General features: G+C 39.8%; 1 protein-coding gene across 1 annotated transcript in view; it reads right to left on the minus strand.

Annotated features, from left to right (window-relative positions):
• The window catches only part of LOC115174341 (bifunctional heparan sulfate N-deacetylase/N-sulfotransferase 1-like), a 94074-nt gene extending 85132 nt beyond the window's left edge, over positions 1-8942 (minus strand). The window contains exon 1 of the mRNA XM_029732880.1: positions 8787-8942. The gene's annotated coding sequence lies outside the window, so the exon portion shown is untranslated. The remainder of the gene's footprint in view (positions 1-8786) is intronic.
• Positions 8943-10903: the final 1961 nt, after the last annotated feature.

The following is a 10903-nucleotide window of genomic DNA, read 5'->3' on the forward strand; positions in this document are numbered from 1 at the left end:
GAACCATAAATGGGATGGTTCTTTGAAGAACCATAAAAAAATCCCAGACCAGGAATGTTTCAGCCCTACAGCCCTGCAATTGAATAGCCCTGCTGTAGGGTTTTAAGCCTTATGGCGTTTTCACACATATTTTTGAGCTATTGTTCGATTCAGAGTTAGATCATTTGTTACATAGTGTTATTTATTTTGGGGGGGTCCGTTTGTTTACACATTGCCAAATGTCAAACAAATTAAAATCCCTAAACAAAACCAGGTATCCATGCAAGTAATTTGTTTATTGGACAAAAATGCGTGTCCCAATCTTCATATTACTTTCGCTTTGACCTTCAAACAACATATGGGATGAAACAATGCAATAGCCGCTCTAAATGCAATGTGAATAGGGTATATTCAGTCGCCTATTACCCCTGGTATAGTCCTCTAATCTGCATCCGATGCATTCAGAAATGAGCTGCTACTCAGAATGTTTCAGAGATATCAAATTATGATGCTGCGTGCATTTCATCAAATGCTCGTAATCAAACAACCAATAATACCGTGCGACACTGGTTCTTTTGCTGTGTTTGGTCCGGACTGCGTTCTCACCTGCAGAGATCTGACTGCACCATGTACGAATTGAATCGGACCGAGACCACCCTTTTTGAGCGAACCACAGTGCATTGTTTAGTGCGCTCCCGAGTGTGGCTAATGTGTTCACACCATACCAAACGTACTGAACTAAGGGGGTAAATGCACCAGAGTTCAGAAAGACAATTCAAACCAATTTGGTGTCAAAGCCCCCTTATTTGCATATATCCCAGGGTGCCTTTTAAGTGAATTTTAGAGTTACCACCCGTGACTGTGTTTGCTAGTGACAGAGACATGTTGTTGCATTCATTCATTTTCCATCCTGTGGCCTTCACCAAGTGAGATCCTACGTGAATTGATTGTCATTCAAATTAAATTCTTTAAGACAATACATATATTTTATAAGGCCTTCTAGTTTTACCCTAATACTAGCAACGTGCATGCCTCGCCCACCCAAGGACTTTCTTTTTCAGCCATTTATTTCCTGTGTTTGAGAGGTGTAAAATCCACTTGTCACTTAAATCTCTCTGGATTGATTGCTTCATTTTACTCCTGCGACTCTTTCATACTCTTGCTTGTGCCTGTCGTTTTTTCCCGTTAACGTTACGACTGTGGGAATGTTTGTAATAACCAGTCAAGCACACCCGGTAACGGTTGAAATGGGTTCAATGCAATACATTGTATTTCCGTTGAACCTATAAGAACGCTAAAGCTTAGTCTGGGATTTAACACACCTTATCAACACTTACATCACAAGAAAGAGGAGAAAGGGAACTTTCATTTGATGGGTGTTCATTTTGTAATTTAAAAAAGTTATAATTTAATAGGAGTTGAAATGTTTACAAATTAGATGCGCTGAAATGAAAGCAACTTCCAAAAATGAACACTCAGATTATAGTGATATTATATCTGATCTCACAAACAATGTAAAGTATGTTTATATTAGGTGTAATCTAGAGCCAGTGTGTTGATTTTTAATCCGAGGTTATCCTGCTTTTGATTAACATTGAATTATGCAAGAGGAATGTGACAACAACAGTAATTCAAATCAAATGTATTGGTCACATACACATATTTAGCAGATGTTATTGCGGGTGTAGCGAAATGCTTAATTATTGAGGCAGTCTAGACGGTGCAGGCAGGGTAGACAGAGCATGTTTTTGCAGTGGTTGCAGCCTTGTCCCACCCCTTTATGTAAATGTATTAATATATGAAAATACAACCAGTGTGTTTATGAAAATTAGGCACATCATTTTCTTTATTTTAACACAAAATATTATTTTACAAACCTGATACAATAAGAACATGTGTGCATTCTAAGGAAACATTTTTTTACATTTGACAATAGATTGAATCCCTGAACTCCATGTCTGTGCCAGTGAAAAGTTGTATGTGCTATAATTCATTCAACTTCTGATGAAATATAAAAATTCTAAAAGTTTTGAGTATTTTCATCAATTGTCCAACTGTTGCATTTCTTAAAATTGTTTTTAAAAATGTAACAATTTCGATTACCATTGCTACTAATACAATAGCCCGAAACTCATAGTTTTACAGGGCACATCAGGCCTGCAAGTCACATACAGTATATGCTGGCTTGCAAAGTGATGTGTAATTCCTATTGGAATCCAGCCAGAGTGGGGATATCCAATTTTGATTAATCCGCAACCTGCATTCAGAATGACTGCCAGGGTTAGGAAGACTAAGATATGAGGCTACCTAAAACATTTAAACTGGAACAACCATTTCAGTAGCATGTGCAATAAGTCCAAGTAGCAGATTGGAATAGTTTAGAAAAAGTTATGTTATTTATATTTGAGTAGCATAAGATTAATTAATCAATCAATGTATGTACATGGAAAAACACAGATATTGAAACAAACAATTCTAGAAATCGACCTGCAATAGAGCATGCTGGGAAATATGATAACGATGGGCGTGGTTTTGTTTCAACTCTGGATATTAACACCAACACTGGGGTTCTTTTAATAAACCACTGAGTGATCATTTAACTCTTGAATCAACACTAGAAATATTACACACAAACAAATCAACAAGTAAACACTGGCCAATTTGCTGTGTGCTATGAAAGGGACACATCTGCAGACTTCCATACATTTCAAGTGTCTTAGAATTCTGAAGAACCGTAGATGTAAACCCCACACTCAACTCAAAGGTTGTTTATCGGGTAACAGTTCTCCTAAGAACCTTAAAGGGATACTTCGTAATGTTGGCAATGATGCCCTTTATCTACTACCCAAGAGTCAGATGAACTCATGGATACCATTTGTATGTCTCTGCATGCAGTTTGAAGGAAGTTGCTAACTAGCACTAGTGCAATCGCCAACTAGTGTTAGCGCTCATGCTAGTTAGCATTGGCTCACAAAACTACGTCTAACTTCCTTCATACTGGACACAGAGGCATAAAAATGGTATCCATGAGTTCATCTGACTCTGGGGTAGTAGATAAAGGGCATCATTGCCAACATTATGATGTATCCCTTTAAGGTTCTTAGGAGAACTGTTACCCGATAAACAACCTTTGAGTTAAGTGTGGGGTTCTTGACATCTACGGTTCTTCAGAATTCTAAAAGACTCTTGAAATGTATGGAAGCCTGCAGATGTGTCCCTTTCATAGCACACAGCAAATTGGCCAGTGTTTACTAGTTGATTTTTTTTGTGTGTAATATTTCTAGTGTTGATTCAAGAGTTAAATGTACATTCAAAGTATCCATTTAAGAGCTGAGGAAGAACCATTTAAAACCTTCATTTTTTTTCTGTGTAGTATCGGGTGCAGTGCAAGCGTCAAATTCTAGGGAGAGAGGATTGCCATCAATAAATATGCCGCTTACATTTTTTGGGGTGATCAAGAATATTAACAGTTTACTTTGCATGCCCGCCAGCAATGGGGCAAGCAACAATTATTAGACCTACTGGTCTTTCGGTATGTCAAAATTTCTTGAAATTGATAGTTTACTTATGAAGCATGCATTTGGAATTTGTTGTTAAAATGTATTACTACATAATCAAAAAGTGTTCTAGACAAAATAATGAAAAAGGCTGTCTGGTACCCTCAATAAATACTCAAAGATTTGTAGTTGAACAAGACATTGCACATACAGATTTTTTTTTAACTTGATTTGAACTTGTGACTTGACTCGCTCTTAGAATGCACGACTTGGACTTGACTCGACCCGTTCTACTTGGGACTCGACTTGAGACTCTGACCTTGTGACTTTAGACTTACTAGTGACTCGAATAAGTGACTTGGTCCCACCTCTGCCTTTTTATATTCAAACAACTCTCAAGGTTTTCCTCTAGGTTTTACTGATAAGATCTGGTGAATCACTAATACTGGGTTGTGCTGTAATTGTACTGTCCAAATGTGTTTACTTCTACGACATTCTCCCAGTCAGTACCGAATGCCACTCCGTTGATCTTTTCCAAGAATCCAATTTCAACATATTGGACATTGTCAGCATTAGGCTAATCTGAATAAATATCCTATATAAACATCTAATGAATGCATCCCTTACAATCAATTGGCCAAAGAGCATACAGCGGACAAACTAATGGAGAGGGAGAAGTCAAAGGATGAAGTACTATGGAACAGCCACTGCATGTCTATGTGTGCCGCCAGCAATCTTGTGCTGGGGCAGAAGGATAGGGTCAGTGGACCTAATATATTGGAAGTTTGCCTGGTTCCACTCTTATTCTATAGACTGGGTTCTGGGTTTGCCCCCCACACAAACTGAGCACTAGTGATGGGAATTCCGGCTCTTTTCAGTGAGCCGGCTCGTTCGGCTCAGCTCACCAAAAAGGGACGGCTCTTTTGGCTCCTAAACAGCTCTTTAAAAAATATATGTTTTGTATTTGTTCAAGTCAAACAGTTTGTGATAGTTTGACTATGATTGGTGTTAAAACAATTCTAATTAAATTATTAAATGAAATAATACTCTACCTTAACCACAATGTATTTAAAAATGCATTGGTTTGTTATGAAAAAGAATGCTATTAAACATTTGAATTTAACAAAGTGCATATAAATCTAACCATTCAAAACGAATACAATCTGAACAGCATAATAGAATATTGCACCATATCAAAGAAAAATAAATAACAATTTGCAAAACTGCAGCATCCTACAAATTGAAATAAATGTAAAAATGAAGGATGCTATTACACATGTGCATTTAAAGTATAACTTTTTTAATGTATATAAACAAAGTGCACATAAATGTAACAATTCAAAACAAATACAATCTGAACAACCTAATAATGGAATATTGCACCATATCAAAGAAAAATAAATAACAATGTGCAAAACTGCAGCATCCCACTTAAAACATTAAACTGGTCCCTCTTTTATCTCTCTTCTTTATTGCCATGTTATAACCAGCAGCACACAGCAATGCTGACCATATTTTGCTTTTATGGTAGATTTGCATTCAGAAATGCAAGCTGCCTCACTTTTGAGGGGCTGATGCGGTTTCTTCTCTCAGTAATTATTTGTCCCATTTTCGAGAAGACCCTCTTAGAGGGAATGGATGTGGAGTCTCCCTGTCATGACTTTAGTAAGCCATGGGTAGACAGAGGCCTTGTTCTTCCACCAGCTCAGAGGATCTGCAGATCTTTGGGGGGCTCCTCCAAATAGGATTGGACCTCCATTATGGCATCTGCTGAGGGATTCCTTCGTGCTGCATCCCCAGTTGCTCTCTCGTCAAACAGCATCCAAACAGCAGACATTTGTGGCACTACTGCTGGTGCTTCTGCTCCATCTGATCCCTCTTCATTCTGTTGCCCTGGTGCCTGAGCCAGCTGACTGCTGAGGCTATCCCTCCCTGCTGCTAAGGTTATTCTTTTAAGAGCCTCATCAGTCGCTCTAGCATCACTGAAGGCTAACTTCTTAAACCTGGGGTCAAGTGCAGCAGTTTCTGATAGTACGTGATTATATTCCATTCTGTGGAACTTTCTGTCCATTGATGAACATATGGTGTCCATCAACTGTGTCACATGTCCTGTGGTTACATTTGCTTGTCTCTGGAGGCTAGCTGTGATTCGCTGCAGACCCTTACACAGGAGTATCATTTTTGAGGCTGTCACATAGCTGAAAAGAGAGAACAGTAACTTATTAGTTCAGGTTCATGTTTTGTCTACTGATACTACATTCACATCTACTGCTCATATATAATACTGGATTAAATAATGATGTAGTAATAACTGCTTACTGTACCTCTCTCCACTGATCTCCACAGTGACCTGCTCAAAGGGTTCCAGGACTCTGCACACCTCCTCCACCACCTCCCATTCCTCTTGGGTCAGAGCATCAACAGGTGCATTGACAATGGCCAGGGTAGAGACGATGGCATCCTTTGATTCAAGAAACCGCTTCAACATATAAAATGTTGAATTCCACCTGGTAGTGCAGTCTTGTTTAGGCCTCAGCTCAGGCAGCCCCATCTGGCATTGTGTAGACTTTAGTTGTTCAGCATCTACTGTGCTCCTGTGGATGTTTTCCACAGCTGCTTTCACTTTGTCCAGAGTGGACTTCATCACCTTCAGAGCATCTCTTACAATCAGGTTGATTGTGTGGGCAAGACATGGATGATGGGTCCATTTAAACATTTTCATGGCTTTGGTTATGTTAGCTGCATTGTCGCTAACACAACAGACCACTTTTCCATCTACTTGCCATTCTCTGACCACTCTCAACAGTTCTTCTGCCAAGTTCTCTGAGGTGTGTCTGTCGCTGAACTCAAAGCAGTCCAGAAGACAGCTAGACATCGAAAAATCTTCAATGAAGTGACATGTAACCGACATGTAAGAAGTGGTTACCCTTGATGTCCAGCAGTTAGTGGTAAGGCAAACTGCAGTAGCTTTTTGGACTCTTTCCCACACTAAAGCCTGTGTGCTCTCGTACAGTTGTGGAATAAGTGATTTTGAAAGGGTTTTCCTGCTTGGAATTGTGTACATTGGATTTAGACTATTGCTAGAATTTCTAAAACCTCTGTCCTCCATGATCGAAAATGGCTGGAAATCGGTGGCAAACATTTTAGCCAATGCAATATCAATTTGGCCTTGTAAGAAGTGGTTACCCTTGATGTCCAGCAGTTAGTGGTAAGGCAAACTGCAGTAGCTTTTTGGACTCTTTCCCACACTAAAGCCTGTGTGCTCTCGTACAGTTGTGGAATAAGTGATTTTGAAAGGGTTTTCCTGCTTGGAATTGTGTACATTGGATTTAGACTATTGCTAGAATTTCTAAAACCTCTGTCCTCCACGATCGAAAATGGCTGGAAATCGGTGGCAAACATTTTAGCCAATGCAATATCAATTTGGCCTTGTTTTGCTACAGACATAGACTTTGGCATAAACTGGTCCATAGAAGACTGCGTTGCTGTGAGTAGGCCTACTTGACTGAGTGGATACATCTCCACATGTGGAGGTGCAGGCTCCACCACTATCACTAGCAGGCCCGCTAGTTTCTCGAAGCTCCGCTAAAGCTAGCTTCAGAGTTGGGTGCACAGTTCGCATATGCCGGTGTAGGTTGTGCATAGAACCGGCTTTATATGAGATTTTGTTTTGGCAAATTCTACACTGTGCTCTAACATAGTCTACATTACTAAAATGCATCCAAATGCTACTGTGCTTCCGACTCATTTTCCAGCTGTTGTTTTCACAGTTGTCCTTCCTCTCTCCTCGGCTGCTAAGTGTGTGACTGTGAGTGAGTTGGCTCGGCCCTTCCTCACGCATCTTTGGTTCATTGGTTGACACTGCGTGTCTGATTGACAGGAACAACAGGTGAAGCTGTTAGTCTGAGCAGACAGTCAGAACCAATGTGTGTGCGCTTGAGCATTTAGGCCTATATTACTTTCTTTTTTTTTTCATTCTTTGAATTACTTAATTCTATTCATTTAAATATTTTGATTATTCATATCTTAATTTTTAAAATATTTTTATAAATAGATTCGGCTCTTGATATGCAAGCCGGCTCCCAACGTTCACCTACAAGAGCCAGCTCTTAGAACGACCCATCACTACTGAGCACGGCTTTGAGGGGCACTGACATGGAAAAATACAATAACTGGTATGTTGTGGGGCTACTGTGGTTCCCATCAGCCTAAACTAGCCATGAATAACATTACATTCTAGTCAACACAGCAGCATGTTTATAACATGCTTATAACAGCCTCACATAGCCTTTATAACAGCACATTAGGATGAAGTTCTGCTGAGATTTGATCACATAGCAGCAGCAGCCGTAAAAAAATGCACTGGCACTTCTCTATGTGGAAACTGTCTGAATTTGACTCAATAGAAAAATGTGTGTATAACAACATGTGTAAACGTATGATATATATCTTTGTACTTCTTAGTCATGTGCATGTATGTCATCATCACCATAATAATGTTATGTAGCCTACAGTTTGTCAAATTCTATGTAGGGTGGATACTGAAGTTGGCTACTTTGAAGGAAGGCTCTTCTAGACAAACGATGTAGCAGCCTAATCACTACTGCCTTCCCTCCACATCACTCAGTCCTAGCGGGACATAGCCTACTTAACCAACTTTCCACTGTCACGTGAAACGTTATTGAATTAAAAATGAATTGTTGGGTGCAGTCAGAAAAAAATGTGGTCCAAAGTGCTCCATCTTTAGGTATAAAAATAAGGAAATATATGTACACTTTTTCTCGCATAATTCCAATCGGCAACATTGCAAAAGATGAAGACAACGGCAGGTTGTTTTCCCACTTCGACAGTGTTTTCAGATTCTGTCTCTACACTCATTCAGAATGGTAAGTAGACTTACTGAACAGTTACAATCAACCCTAACGATACTCACAGGCCACAAAGTTACAATAATAAGTTAATTTCTTGCTGTGTGAAGTTGTATCACGGGGCTTCACTTGCTTGATGCAGATATTCAAACACCCGGACACAATTCCAGGCGGAAAACTTCGACTAGAATTCATACAAATGGCCTTCATTGGTACCACTATTGAATAGCCAAAAACTGCTGTGAGATTCAACTCTGTACCCGGGCTTCGTTTTCAATTCATGGGAAATTCAGGCCAAAACTGTGGCTGCATTTTCAGTCTGCGCCAAGGCGAGTGGATGATAGCAAGCCAGTCGAGGCTTGTAGTTGAACGATTGAACAGCGATCAGCTCATCTTGACCAAAACATTTGCACCAGAAAACGATGTACTTTGTCACACTCACCTTCTCAATCGGCATCTGGTAGAATTAATACTTGGATTCAACCAAAGCAAACACGACGCCTCATCTCGCTTTCCCTGTACCCGGGCTCCGTTCTCCCGTTTTTGCAGACTTGTCTGATGAGAGAAATGTCAGAATGTCCCTCTTTCTGCAGAGCTATACAACACTGCCCCACAATGGTCGACAGGGGGCAGCAGCACGGCATCAATTGTCCATAATCAGGTTACAGCGTTATCTCATTAAATGAATAGTTAAATTACATATTTAGCTCATATTCTGGACAATCTGTCCAGTAGTCCACTCAATATTTGAATTTGTTTATTTAGTAATACGGATGAAAACATTTTCAGAAATAGTTCATAACTGTTCATTAATTTATACATTGGTTGAAAATGTGTGATATACTGTAAATTCATTAAAGTACTGCTTGCCAAGTAAGTACTGAGATTATGGCTGCATTGAAATAGTAATCACACAATTCAAACCATTGTCACCCCACTACTTCAAGAGGCTCTCCAGACCATTGAAGACCCCAACCGAAGAGGCATTCATGCAAACATTATTCAATATTCATCATGGCAGACCTATGATTAACATGTAATCTGTAATAATAAGTATAAGTAGTCTGCCTTTTTTATCACGTTTTATGTGGACTTGTATTGCTTATCTCTGTCAAGGTTGCTGACAACACATTGACAGACTAGACCAAAAAACAAACATACTGCTTGTATACGAGATTTAATGAGGATCACTTCAATTGTAGACTTGAGGTTGAAGGTTAAGCAAATAAATAGCTGGAAACACTGTATGTTTCCATGGCTTCACCTTTCTTCTTTCTCTCTAAAACAGAGAGGGGCTAACAATAAGTGTCTGTCTGAACGCCGATGTCTCATTCCAAACCCTTTATCCCCCTGAACAAGCAAATAATGTAAAACTGATTCAGGATCAGTTTTCACGGGAATAAAGTCACCACTCATGTATGTCCTCTGACCTTGAGACACATGCGGCCTGTAATTTGATTTTGGAGGGGCTAAACCCGGAACGAAGCCGTCCTTCAAACAGATTTGCCTGTCTCACCCAGATCTCATGACGGGGGGCAAGGGGGGTAACACCACACAACTAATTTGGCGTCCAAGACAGGCAAGGAGGTCAACACTGAGAGAGTTAACTTTATTGTCTTTGTCTTCCCCAAAATGAAGCAGACGCAGTCCTCAGTCAATACTATGTGTGTCCTGTGGCTAAATGAGGGAGTATATCAGGCATTTAAAATCCGCCCAGGCCACAAGGGCAATCGATAAATAAACCGAGGTAGTCGGATGAGTACATAATTAAAAACTATATTGATGTGTTCTGAGGGAGGGACAGTGGCTGTCCTGTGCCATGTGAAAACACAGGAGACTGCTGTACCCAGTGATAGGTGAGCCAGTTCACGGCAGGAGAGGACATGACTGCCTTTATCTGAACAACATCCAAGTCCAGAGTTTAGATCAACCAAGGTCTTCAACCTAGAGGTCAACTACTCAAGTCAATTCAGGAAATGAATTTAAATTCATAAAAATAATGACCCATAATCTCTTACGAAAAAAAATCACAATTTCATGAACTTCAAACAACATATTTCCTGAATTGACAGTCCGGGATTGCACAGAGTTGACCCCATCTCTGTCTCAGCCCAACCTCCTGCCTGTTGTGCTTAGCACTGCCAAGCAGAATACTCCAGCCTCTATGCTTGTAGATTTATTCTTATCCCTGTATGTGGTGTCTCAGCAGAGAGCCTCTTCCACGACCTTATATAAACGTTAGGGTGTTATGACTCCATTAGTGTTCATCCCTAATCTGAAACATCCTCCAACTACAGCTCCAATGTGCTAATTGAGGTTTTCCAAAACCAGGCGCACAGGGCCTGCTGCAAATAGCATGCAGAGTAAACCATTACATACTTGGTAAGAGAGTTGATCAGAATAAATAGACACACACACATCTTCAATTAATTCCAGATATTCATTAATATAGTTGTATAATGATTAATGAATTTCTTTTTCATATTCAGAATTTTTTTATTGAAATAAAATAGGAGGTTAATGTCATGAAAAGAAGCATGCGCCGCGTTGCATTGTGGG

The sequence above is a fragment of the Salmo trutta genome, chromosome 3 (genome assembly GCF_901001165.1).
Source record: "Salmo trutta chromosome 3, fSalTru1.1, whole genome shotgun sequence".
NCBI classification, from domain to species: domain Eukaryota; kingdom Metazoa; phylum Chordata; class Actinopteri; order Salmoniformes; family Salmonidae; genus Salmo; species Salmo trutta.